The 14,070-nt window shown below is 38.7% G+C and overlaps 1 pseudogene; it reads right to left on the reverse strand.

The window, feature by feature from the left end:
- Nucleotides 1–7,166: 7,166 nt before the first annotated feature.
- On the reverse strand, nt 7,167–10,622 carry LOC112305325 (arginine-fifty homeobox-like; annotated as a pseudogene).
- Between the last annotated feature and the right edge of the window lie 3,448 nt (nt 10,623–14,070).

Here is a 14,070-nt window from a genome sequence, read left to right on the forward strand (position 1 = left end):
CTACCTGGAGATTGCCCTGTTACAGAGTTTTTACTATGTGTGAAGTATTTACTCCCTCTTCGATGCTCTTTCACCTTTGCCATGGACTTACATTGCTTGCCGGATTCTGGAATTTGAAGTGGTTTTCTCTGTTAAAACAGTGGGAGGGCAGTCCACCTGCTGTTTGCCTAGAGCACAGGAAATGAGCATCTTACCATATGGATTCTTTAACACCCACCCACATGGCCCAGCACAAGCAGCAGGTCCCCTGGCAACTGTGGGCCAGGCACCGCTGGGGAGGCTGCTTTGCTTGGGGATAACACATTTTTATCCCACTGATAAATGATTAATTGTTGGTATTTCTCTTGTTTATAAACTGACCCAGGATCTCGCTCCTCCCTTGCCTGTTCTCCGTGCAGCCAGTAAGTGTTCCTATCAGCGGCAGCTGCATAATAAACACTCTCAACAAGCAGTGCTCACCTTACGTAGACTGAATGAGAAACCTGTCTAGGCGTGAGGGCAGGGCCTGCCACTAAAACCTCTCCTAACTATGTGCTAAAGGCCCAAATGTCACATTTTGGCATTTATTTCTTTCAGTTAACACACAGTTTCTGAGCCTTTAGATCAGTGGATTTACCAAACAGTATAAGGAGTCTGGAAAAGATTCATCCAAGGAGTCTGGATGAATCTCAGCTTTTAACAAGAGCTCCAGGTGATTACTTCTTTCTTGATGACTGTATATTATTTCAAAACAAGATGAAAGCTGTTATTCTTTTGCTTCCTTCTTGAGGTTAAATTATCCCAAGTGAGTCCAGCTAAGGAGACCTCCTGGGTTCTCTTTAAGCTGGGATCAGAATGATCCAGCAAGCTTCTATGTACGGAATTTTTGAGCTCTTTTCCCTGACATCATTGTAGCTGAAGTACTTCATTTTAAAGTCTTTCCAGACTAAAAATTTAAGATCTGCGTCTTGGGGACAGAGCTGCAAAACTATAGCACTCTCGTGTTTCATTTAAGACAAGGAGGCCATTCTAGAAATCAGTGTTTGCCTATCCTCACCTGTTAAGTAATCACACAGGTGGGAGTTCAGAGACTGGACTTGCCCCTCCTCCTCACCCTTCTGTCCTAGATGAGACATATTTTGCTGGTTTGGTCCCAATTGCTAGGATTCTGAACCTCTTCTCAGAGATTTCAGAAAGCAGCCTTTAGATGCAAGTTCCAAGGTATGATTTATTTAATTTCTTTTGAATTGGTGAGGACTCTACTGAGAACTAGAGTTAGACTGGTTTAGCCTCAGGAGAGTCGATTCCACAGTTGTCGAAGTTGACAGCAAACACTGTTACTGACTTTCAGTGGAGGAAACTGAACATAAATGGCAGTGCTGTCGAAAAGTGCTTTGGTTTAAAAATGTGCGGCTACCGATGCTTCTTTCTTACCTGTGCGTTTTTCTGCTTCTGGCTGGAAGTCAGTATTCTTGTTTTCAAATGCTGTTTGCTCAGTAGCTCTTTTGGTTAATGTGATAGGAAAGATTAATATGGTTATTGGGGAAAAGATCCCATCAAACTGCAGTTTCAATAATTAAGTCTCAATTTGGGCTGCTAGGAATACTCTTGGTGTGCAGTTTCTTTAAAGTAGGGTTTATAATCTCATAATATTAAGCCAAGCCTTGGGGGTGTCAGAAAAGGTGAGCGTGTGTTTGACTCCGTATGTGCGTGCAGGTGGGCGCGTTGCAGCCACGCCAGCCTGGTAGAGGCCAGAGAAGGAAGGGAGGGACTGGCATAGATCTTTCTTTTTAAAAATTTCTTTTAAAATTATAGTTGATACACAATATGACGTTACTTTCAGGTGTACAACATAGCGATGAGATATTTGTAGAACTTGGGAAGTGATTATCCCTGCAAGTCTAGTACCCATTTGACACCACAGATAGTTATTTTATTGATTATATTGCCTTCACTGTGCTTTACATCCCTGTGACTTATTCTTTAACTGGCGATCTGTACTTCTCAATCCCTTCACCTTTTTTAGTCCAGCTCCCAACTCCTCCCATCTGGTGACCACCAGTTTGTCTTGTAAGTTTGTTTCTGTTTTGTTTCCTCTTCTTCTCCTCCTTAATCTATTCCTCCTCCTCCTCCTCCTTTTCTTCTTTTTAGATTCCACATATAAGTGAAATCATATGGTATTTGTCCTTTCTCTCTCTTACTTCACTTAGCATAATACCCTCCAGGTCCACCCATGGCACAGATCTTTAAAACAATAGATAACTACCAGGTGCGAAGAGCCTCTCTTGTTTAGTATCTCCCCACCTCCTCAAATTTACCATTCTCCATCTGTGTTCCTTTGGGGACTAAACACAGTTTTCTACTATTATATCACATTTACTGGTTTAAAGAATTAATTATATTCATTATAGTTATTTTAGTTATTAGTCTGTCCTCTCTTGTTCCACCTCTGAAAGTGTATGTTCCCAGAGGGCAAGGACCTTCCTCGCCTTTATTTGCTACTGAATTTCTAATGCCTAATAGATGTTCAGTAAAAATGTGTTGAATGAATGAAGGATTGAATGCCCTAAGCACTTCAAATATATTACCTCTCAGTAACTTACGTTCTAGAAGAATTTAGACTAGAAGTAGTTTTTATAACTTTTTTTTTGCTGTTATATATACTTAAAACAAAAACCTATGGGTAAATAGTTGAAATCCAAGAGTTTAGAGGATAGTGTTTGGAATATGATCAGCACAGTACTAGATATGTGGCGCCATTCCATTACTTTTACGGAAACTATATGCATTTCTCTGATAAACAAGGAGTACAAGAGAGTTTATGAAATTTCATCTAGTCTATTTTAGGAGAGCTGGTCTCTGGCGTCTGCGCACAACTGTTTAAATGCATCTGTCATTTTAGTCTTCATTGTCCTAAGTCTAGCCCAGAGCTGCGCTTCATCTTGGCAGAATTCCAAAGTTAAAATAAAGATTGTGCCAGAGCTCACATTAAGAGCCACATAGCCCACCTCCGCCTGCTACTGCTCCTAAAAAAAGTATCTTGGAGCTTTCAGCTTGGATACTTGTCTTAAAGAAAGTTTCAAGCCTTGGAACAGGGAAGGTAGATGAATCAAGTGTCAGAAAAACATGGGCTATTTTTGGATAATATTGTTGCATAAATTTTAATCCTTTTTTTATGGCTCTGTAAAGTCTTTCAAAGGATACCTCTAGGTTTTGCCCTTTCTGACTTTTATCCTCTATTATGCACAGCTTTGTTTTTTACAAGGTACACCCAGTTTTAGGAAGAGCATAAAATGACAAATTTACATCCTTGTTTTAATAGTCTGTGCAACCAGACTCCTTATTGATAGATAGAATGTCCATGCAAGATTGCAGTTTCTAAAAGAGGAAAAGGAATTATAAATAGTATATTTAATAATGTTTATTTTCAAGAGACTTAGAAATAGGAAACTTACATACTTTTATTTTTGTTTCTGTTCTTCGGTGTTATTGTCTTCCTGAAATTCAGATTTTAATTTATATGATGCCCACTAAGAGGTAACGTGTTATACCTATTATATTAGAAAAAGAAAAATCAGATAATATCAAAGACAGGATCTGCTGCATTGTAAGTGAACATTCACACACGTACACCCACACGTGACTGGAGTGACTCGACAATTTTTTTGTGAACAAATTTTGTATAATACCCAATAAGAGCTTTTCATAGATTTTTGTCCCAATAAACCCACCTTTCACTGAAGCACTATTCATAATTGGGGAAAATAAAATGTCCAACAACTGGAAAATATAAATTATGTATATTTTATAAATTACATATCTACTGGGAGGAATAGATAGAATTATGATGTATGTATATTGTTATATATAAAGCTATTAAAGTAGATTTATGAAGATCAGGTATGGAGAAAGACTTTCATTCTTTAATATAAATGAAAAAGGAAGACAAAGTTACATCACTGTGATTCTACTTGTGGAAAAAAGTGAATATATTAGATGCAAACCGGAAGGAAATATTTGTTTAAGGAAGGTAGAATTAAATATGGTCTGTGTGTGTGTGTCTGTCGTTCTTGTAACAAAATGAAAAAAAATCTAAAAAGATTCTGGTAGGTTATGTGATTTCTAGGAAAAAAAATTGGCAAAAACCTGAAATCAACAACAAAAAAGTCCATTTGTTACACAAAATATTTCACCGTTCAACTTCATTTATCCCACCAATGCAAATATTTGTGACCTAACTTTTGCAACCTTCCCAATGTCTCTCCACTGTTTTTCAAAGCTGTTCAGAAATATTTGGAATTAGATTTTTCACTATTCTAGGTGTATCCAACCACACAGTGAGGGAAACGAGGGCCCTGATCTCATAGCTACCAAGGGCTGCTGTACCTAGCACAGGTGGAGGCATGCTGAGTGATCAGGGAGGATCTCTCAGTGGGTCTGTGACCGAAGCTGTATTAAGTTGGGCCTAGTGTTTGTAAGGGACAAAATACAATTCAGAGTATATTAAGCATAAAGAGACGGTATTAGCTTGTGTGACTAGGAAGTATATAACTTGTGGAACACAAATGACTTTATCCGGAACCTCTCCCCAAACCAACTACCCCTCCCTCCTCCACTCCTCCCCTCCTCTCCCCCTCCTATCCCACTCCTCTCCCCTCCCTCTCCCCTACTCCCTCTCTGTTTCTTTATTCATCCTTCAGAAGAACTTCTCTTTGTTTGTGGGCCTCCCTCTCTCCTACTTCAGGTAGCCTCCCTCCAGGCAGCAGGGTTTGCTATGGACTGCCTCAGGTTTCTGTCATTCAGTTTGGAGACTCCAAAGAATCAGAGCTCCAGGGGCCTCATTTCCTGTTGTATTCTGTGTGCTATCCATGACTGGGGTTGCCTTACATATGTGTGGTGGCTGTGAATTATGCTGACGAGTGAATGTCCCTGGCTGAGGATGCTGTGCCTGGGCTGCTGAAAGTCAGGACAGCCTCTGTCACTGATAAAGATACTGATAATAAGAATCTCTCATATTATTAGTGAAAAGTTAGCCAGAAGGAAATAGAGTATTATTACAAAAACTCCCATTAGAAGTAGTTGTCTTTTTAAAAAGTTCTACTTGCTAACCATAGCTTTCTATAAACATGAAATTTCAGGCAGTAAAACAGAGTTCAGTGTACAGACTTGAGATATGCTTGGAAGACAAGCTCAGTTTCTTCCCTTTTATTTTGAACCCTTGATTCTCTAAAACCTTTAGTTTTTTTCCTCCCCCTTCCTGCCTCTGGTGGTTCCCATGGCAACAGCAGCTTGCTGGGTTGGGGCTGGGGTAGGGTAGTAGTGTAGGTCTGAGTCATTTGTTAAGTTGAGTGTGTACAGAGTGGGGTCTGTATTGCATTAGTCATTGTATCTCACCCTTTAAGTAGGTCAGTTGTCCTTTCTCTAATGAGGAAGTATTTGTTCTCTGAACATTCTGGCAAGCTTATTTATTCTCTTCCTCATCCAAGTCATGCAGATGAATGCGTTCTCGGCTTTGATCTGCAGGAGTATATGGAGTCCAAGGAAACCTTGCGGATGGGAAAGAGGAACAGGTGGGAGTAGCTGGAGTGGAAGAATCCCGCCAGGCAGGAGTGGTCAGTGTCTGTAAGAATGTTAGTGATTCTGCCGTCATTCACTGAGGCCGAGTAAATGTCGTGCTAACGAGCAATCAGTTCTATGTGAAGGTGCAAACATTTGGTGGTCCCCCTTACTGGAAGTTCTTTCCAGCAGACTGTTAGTGGGCCTTGACACCTTCATTAGTTGTATTTCTCGGGGATGAGACATGGCTGATTTCTTTCTGAAAAGGCATACGTAAAAAAGCGCAGGCCGTGTCTTACGCATGTTTGTGTCTCCTGCACCAGCACAGTGCCCAGTGAATACTGAGTAATGACATGATCAGCATTATCAGCTAAGAATAGTTCACAGTCAGTATTTCTAGCAGATTAATTCTAGTCATTTGTCTAATCATTCATTCAACATGCATTTCCTAATGATGAAAATAATAACTTCTATTGTGAATATAGCACAAATTAGGTGATGAGCTAAGTATTTCATGTACATTCTTTCAATCCACACAGCCTGTGAGACAGGTACTATCAGTATTACCATTTTGCAGGTGAAGAAACCTGAGCTTACAGAGGTCAAATTAATTTCTCCATGCAAATTGCTGAGAAATAACATATGCAGAATGGGACTGTAAATCTCTCTGGTGCTGAAAGTCTGTATTTTAAATCCCAGTGCTGCTGAGTGTTAGATAATTCTGCGTGATTATATTGCATTATTTTATTGTAATTTTTTGGTAAAGAAGCTGGGATGTTTATCTTGTAATATTTCCCAGAGTATGCATTTTGCTGCTTGCATCTCTAAAGTATCATTTATTTTCACCTTTCCTCTGTACATTTTGTAAATTGGTAGTCAGATAGAGAAGCTTCATCAGATTTTAGCTCAATTTTGTTGGCAAACCTACTCAAGTGGTATTGTGTTCCTCCCTACGCCAGCAGACCTATGGTGGCCTCTCTTCTGCATAATATTAGCAGCCATTTATATTGACTGTTTGGTCCAACTACTTTTTAGTTTTCAGAATAGTGATTTTTAAAAATTATATTGGTTATACACATGTATGTTTGGTGTGCTTGTGTGTGTAAATCTCTTTATTTATTAGATACAATACTTCTAGAAATCTCTTTCCTTCAGCCATTAGTTGGTAACTTAGCAGTATGCTTTGTTTAGGAGAGAGAAGATGGATTTTAATTCTTTTTCTTACAAATCCAGAAGTGGAATCAATGGGTCATATGGTGGTTTTCTTTTAAAGGAACCTCCATAGTGTTTTACACAGTGGCTGGACCACTTTGTATTCCTACCAACAATGCAGAAGGGTTCCATTTTTTCTTGATTCTTTAACTTAGATATTTTCAAAATAACGAGTTGGTTTCCAGGCATCTTCCATGATTATCAACTAGTTGTTTTTATTATAATAAACTCATAGATTTAAATATATATTATGGTTTTTATTCCACTATAGTTCTTTTTGTTGATAATAAAATCATCTCACTTTTGATCTGTCTGAGCTTCTTCAAGTTTGCTCCTGTGTCATTTGACACAACCCTAAGTAGTCTTTGATAACTTTTTTTTTCTTTGTCTATACAATCTGGTATTTATTAGTACTTCGATCAGAAAATTCCCAAGTCCACCATACTGGAGCTATTCTGGAATTCCAGGCAGTCTCAGGCCGTAGGCTGAAAGGCCTTAGCTTGTCAAACTGGATGAGGTTTGCCCAGGCGATAGACCTAAAGCTGCACCAGCAAAGAATCTAAGAGAAGAACCCTTTTCTTCTAGCTGTGGTCTGGGGGTGAGTGATGCTGATATAGCCAGTGGAAAGAAGAGTCGGACACTTCATCCTCATCAGGAAAACTGTACCATTCCATGACTCACTCTGTGTCATGGGCCTCAGAGTACAAAGCAGGAACTGAGGCCCCCAGCTTCTCCAAGAGGATCTTGCATTTGGCTACCACCTGTGGGACTCTCAGTGATGATAGAGTCCCACGTCAAATTGGAAGGGTCTACGGACTGAGGTGGAAGGGAGCTATAGAAACCTGAAACTGCTGGGAAAAAGGAGTAAGGACTGGTTGATGCTGTAAGTGAGGTGAGCACATTCTTGGCTGGAAGAATCTGATTTGGTTGCTTTAGTGACAGCTGTTGCTGCTGCTTCCTCAGTTTGACCCGTTGGTTCCCAAACCAAATCTTGGTTGTTGACTCCAGCAGGTTGAGTTTCAACGGAGAGTTCTTATCTGGAAACCTGGTGTCACTAATGAACAGACCCTCCAACTGTTCATGCTGCCTGTGCATAAACGAGGTGCGTTTTTGGTGCTGCTTTCATGGTGCGGGGTCAGCTGGATTCTGTGGTATCCAGTTCCTGCTGGGATCATCCATTCTGTTCCCCAGAGGTACTGACATCGGGGATGAAAAGCTGGGACCAACTTTGCTTCGTATCATGCCGGTGCTGTAAACACTCATGTGGACAAAAGAGTAGGTCTGGGGAGTGACGGGGCTCTTCTGTCCATCTGCGCACCGGAGGACTGTAGTGGCAGGTCTGTCATGCGTGCCCTCAGAGTGCCAGTTTCCAAGCCTGCGGTCATGTGTCTCTGACAATGCAGTTCTGTAGTCTGACAACTGCTTAAGCTGTCCCGGCTCATCTTTTAAAGTTTCCTTTCCAAACTTGGAACTGTCTGAATCTCTAAGGAATCCTGGTTTTCCTAAATGGAAAAATGATATCCAGAGACTCTTGGCTTTTATATTAGTACCTAACTTAAAAATATGTATCTCCTGCATGGAGTCAGCCTCTGGCTAGCTAGGCTGTTAGTTAGTGATCACTGGTCAGACTTAAGCAATAGCAGTGGGAATTCAGAGAAAAGATGGAAAATAAAGATATTTTTCCCAATTTTTTTTATTGTGGTAAAATCCCCATGACATAAAATTCACCATCTCAACCATGTTTAAGTGCACAGTTCAGTGGTATTAAATGCATTCATACTGTTGTGCAGCCATCACCACTACCCACCTCTGATTCTTCCATCTTGTAAAACTGAAACTCTATGCACATTAAACAACAATTCCCTGTTCTGCCTCTTCTCCCAGCCCCTGACAAGCACCATTCTTTTTTTATGGTTATTCTATTACAGTTGTCCCAATTTCCCCCCCTTCCCCTCCTCCTCCCAGCCCACCCCCTGCTCCCACAGGCCATCCCCACACCACTGTCCGTGTCCATGGGCCACTCACACACATTCTTTGACTAGTCCCTTACCCCTCTTCCCACCATTATCCTCGTCCCTCGGCCTCTGTCAGTGTGTTCCGTGTTTTCATGCCTTTGTGTCCATTTTGCTCCTTAGTTTATTTTGTTCATTACATTCCTCTTATAGGTGAGATCATATGGTATTTGTCTTTCACCAACTGGCTTAATCTAGCTTAGCATAATATTCTCCAGTTCCATCCATACTGTCGCAAAAGGTATTTGAGTTCCTTCTTCTTGCTGTGTGATATTCCATTGTGTAAATGTACCACAGTTTTTTGATCCACTCATTTACTGATTGGCATTTAGGTTGCTTCCAGCACTTGGCTATTATAAATTGTGCTGCTATGAACATTGGGGTGCATAGGTTCTTTTGAATTGGTGTTTCAGGATTCTTGGGGTATAATCCCAGCAGTGGAATTGCCAAGTCAAAAGGCAGTTCCATTCTTAGTTTTCTGAGGAAACTCCATACTGTGGAGTGGCTACACCAGTCTGCATTCCCACCAAGTGGAAAACAGTGTACTAGGGTTCCCTTTTCTCCATATCCTCTCCAACACTTGTTTGTTGATTTGTTTATGATGGCCATTCTGACTGGTATGAGGTGGTACCTCATTGTGGTTTTAATTTGAGTCTCTCTGATGGCTAGTGATGCTGAGCATCCTTTCATATGTCTCTGGGCCCTCTGTATGTCCTCCTTAGAGAAGTGTCTGTTCAGGTCCATTTCTTAATAGGGTTGTTTGTCTTCCTGGAGTGGAGTCACGTAAGTTCTTTAAATATTTTGGAGATCAGACCCTTGTCCAATGTATCATTGGAAAATATGTTCTCCCATACAGTGAGTTCCTTTTCATTTTGATGATGGTTTCTTTAGCTGTGTAGAGCTTTTTAAATTGATGTAATCCCATTTGTTTAGTTTTCCCTTTATTTCCCTTGTCCTAGGCGATATATTGGCAAAAATATTGCTATGTGGGATATCTGAAACTTTATGGCCTGTGTTTTCTGCTAGGGCTTTTATGGCATCACCATCTTCTTTCTGTCTCTATGATTTTGACTAACCTAAGTACCTCATGTAAGTGGACTCATGCAATATTTATCTTTTTGTGACTACTTCATTTCACTTAGCAAGATGTCCTCAAGGTTCATCTATGTTGTAGCGTATGTCAGAATTTCCTTCCTTTGCAAGGCTAAATAATATTTCATTTAAGTATTACATTATTTTTTGCATGAATCCAGAAGTGGAATTGCTGGCCTATATGGTAGTTCTATTTTTAATTGTTTGAGGAAGCTCCATACTGTTTTACACAGTGGCTGGACCATTTTATATTCCCACCAAGAATGCAGAGGGGTTCCAATTTCTCTATATACTCACCAACACTTGTTATTTTTGTTTCTCTCACTTTCTCTCTGTCTCTCTCTGTCTCTCTCTCTCAGTAGCCAAAAAGTAGTAATGGGGATGATGTGGTACCTCATTATAGTTTTGACTTGCATTTTCCTAATGATTAGTGATATTGAACATCTTTTCATGGGCTATTGGATATTTTTGTATCTTTTCAGAAATGTTTATTGAAGGCCTTTGCCCATTTTTGAATGGGATTGTTTTTTGTTGTTGAGTTTTCATAGTATTTGATATATCCTAGACAACACTAGCAGATATATGATTTGCAAATATTTTCTACTGTTCTGTGGGTTGCCTTTTTATTCTGTTCATATTGTCCTTTGATGAACAAAATTTTTAAAATTTCAATAAGTTCATTATACCTCTTTCTCCTTTCATTGCCTGTGCTTTTGGGGTCATATCTGAAAAATCGCTGCCAAATCCAATGTTCTGATGCTTTTGCCCCATGTTTTCTTCTAAGAGTCTAGAGTTTTAGGTCTTACCTTTAGATCTTTGATTAATTTTGAGTTAATTTTTGTATGTGGTATTAGGTAAGAGACCAATTTCATTTTCATTTGTAATTTCATTTTTGGCATGTGTATATCCAGTATTCCCAGCAGTACTTGTTAAAAAGATTGTCCTTTCCTCATTGAATGGTCTTTACACACTTGTTGAAAATCATTTGACCACTCTGGCTTGTGTAGCTCAGTGGATGGAACGCAGGTCTGTGAACCAAAGGGTTGCTGGTTCGATTCCCAGTCAGGGCACATGCCTGGGTTGTGGGCCAGGTCCACAATGGGGGTGGTGTGAGAGGCAACCACACACTGATGTTTTTCTCTCTCTCTTTCTCCTTCCCTTCCCCTCTCTCTAAAAAATAAATAAATAAAATCATTTAAAAAAGTCATTTGACCATATATATACAAGGGTTTAGTTTGGGCTCTCTATTCTATTCCATTGGTCTACATGTCCGTCGTTGTGCTAGTACCACACTGTTTTGTTTTGTCTTGTTCCTGAGGCGTAATTGCTGTACATCATTTTATTAGTTTTAGGTGTACAGCATAATGATTTGGTATTTACATATTGCAAAATGATCACCACAATAAGTCTAGTTAACACCTATCACCATATATAGTTACAGATTTTTTTTTTCTTTTGGGGAGAACTTTTAAGATGTATTCACTTACCTTTCAAATATGCAATACAGTGTTATTAACTATAATCCAGCATGCGCTACACTGCACCCCATATTTATTTATTTTACAACTGGAAGTTTGTACCTTTTGAGTCCCTTCACCTACTTTGCCCACTCCCTGACTCTGGCAATCTCCAATTTGTTCTATGTATTATGAGCTTGATTTTTTTGTCTTTAGATCTCACATATAAGTGAGATCATATGGTAAGTGAGGTCCCACGTATAAGTGAGACCATGTAAGTGTCTCAGTTCACTTAGCATAATGTCCTCAAGCTCTGTCCATGTTGTTGCAAATGGCAAGATTTCATTATTTTTTATGGCTGAGTAATATTCCATCATATATCTGTACCACATTTCTTTTTTAAAATTTCAATTACAGTTGACATATATTATTTGTTTGACTATTATATTTGTTTGAGGTATACAGCATAGTGATTAGACATTTACATAACTTATGGAGTGATCACACCGATAAGTCTAATACCTGTTTGGTACCATATATGGGTATTACAATATTGTTATCTCCCCTCTGCTGTATTTTACATCCCTGTGATTGCTTTTATAACTGAAAATTTGTACTCTTTAATTCATTCACCTTTTTTACCCATCTCCCAACCCCCCTCCCATCTGGCAACCATCAATTTGTTTGCTGTACCTATGAGTTGTTTCTGTATTCTGTTTATTTTGCTTTTAGATTCCACATATATAAGAAATCATATGGTATTTGTATTTCTCTTTCTGACTTATTTAACTGCGCATAATAACCTCTAGGTTCATCCATGTTGTTGCAAATGGCAAAACTTTGTTTTTTAATGGCTGAGCACTATTTCATTGTATTCATATAATACATTTTTTAAAATCTGTTAGTCTTTTCAATGGACACTTTAGGTCGCTTCCATATCTTAACTATTGTAAATAATGCTGCAGTGAACATAGTTGTGTGTGTCGGGGGAGTGTTCCTATATCTCTTAAATTAGTGTTTTGGATTTCTTTGGATAAATTCCCAGAAGTGGGACTGCTGGGCCATATGGTACTTCAATTTTAATTTATGTAGGAATCTCCACCTTGTTTTCAATAGTGGCTGTACCAGTTTGCAGTCCTACCAACAGTGCACAAGGGTTCTCTCTTCAACACATTCTTTCAACACGTGTTTATTTATTTATTTTTATTTATTGATTTTAGATAGAGGAGGGAGGAAGAGGGAATGGGAAGAAAGGAGGGAGACAGGGAGAGAGAGAGAATAAAAATTGGTTTGTTGATCCATTTATTTGTGCATTCATTGGTTGCTTCTTGTATGTGCCCTGGCCAGGGATTGAATCCACAACCTTGGCTTATTGGAATGATGCTCCAACCAACTGAGATACCTGCTTAGGGCCTGTTGATTTATTGATAATAGCCATTCTGACACCTGAGGTAAAATCTCATTGTGGCTTTAATATGCATTTCTCTGATGATTAGTGATGTCGATCATCTTCTCATATGTATTTTGACTATCTTTATGCCCCCTTGGAAGAAATGTCTATTAGGTCCTCTGTCCATTTTTTAGTCAGATTTTTTTTTTGGGTGTTAAGTTTTCTGAGTTCCTTATATAGTTTAGATATTAGCCCCTTATCAGATTTGTCATTGTCGAATGTCTTCTCCCAACAATAGGTTTTTTTTTTTTGGTTTTGTTGATAGTTTCTTTCACTTTGCAAAAAGTTTTTAGTTTGATGTAACAACATTTGTTTAATTTTTCTTTTGTTTCCCTTGCTTGAGGAGACAAATCTAAAAAAATATTACTGAGAGCCATGTGAAAGAATTTACTGCCTAAGTTTTCTTTTGGAAGTTTTAAGGTTTTGAGTCTTTCATTTAGGTCTTCAGTTTATTTTTATTTTATTCCTGTATATTCTTTCTTTCTGTGAAAGAAAGTGGTCTAGTTTCATTTTTTGCATATTTCTGCTGTTTTCCAAATTCCTTTTATTAAAGAGACTGTCTTTATCCCATTATATATTCTTGCCTCCACTGTCTTAGATCAATTGACCATATAGGCGTGGGGTTATTTCTGGGCTCTCTGTTCTGTCCCATTGATCTATGTGTCTGTTTCTTTTTGCCAGTCCTGCTGTTTTGATTATGATTGCCTTATAATATAGTTTGATATAGGTAGCATGATACCTCTAACTTTGCTCTTCTTTCTCGAGATTGCTGTGGCTATTTGGGATCTTCTGTGGTTCCAAGTAAATTTTGGGATCACTTATTCTAGTTCTGTGAAAAATCCCATTGGTAGTTTGATAGGAATTGCATTGAATGAAGGCATTACTTTGGGTAGTATGGACATTTTAATGATGTTGATTCTTCCTATTCATGAGCACAGTTTATCCTTCCATTCATGGGTGTCTTTTTCAGTTGCTTTCTTCAACGTGTTCTAACTTTCTGAGTTACAGGTCTTTTACCTCCTTGGTTACATTTATTTCCAGGTGTTTCATTCTTTTTGATGCACTTGTAAATGGGATTATTTCTTAATTTTGCTTTCTGATATTTCATTATTGGAGTATAAAAATGTAACCAGCTTCTGAATATTATTTTTGTATCCTGCTTCTTTGCTGAATTCATTTATTAGTTTTAATAGTGGGTCTTAGGGTTCTTTATATATAGCATTATGCCACCTGCAAATAATGGCAGCTTCTTCCTTTACAATTTGGATATCTTTTATTTCTTTTTTCTTGTCTGCTTTCTGTGGTAATTCTA

The sequence above is a fragment of the Desmodus rotundus genome, chromosome 4 (genome assembly GCF_022682495.2).
Source record: "Desmodus rotundus isolate HL8 chromosome 4, HLdesRot8A.1, whole genome shotgun sequence".
NCBI classification, from domain to species: domain Eukaryota; kingdom Metazoa; phylum Chordata; class Mammalia; order Chiroptera; family Phyllostomidae; genus Desmodus; species Desmodus rotundus.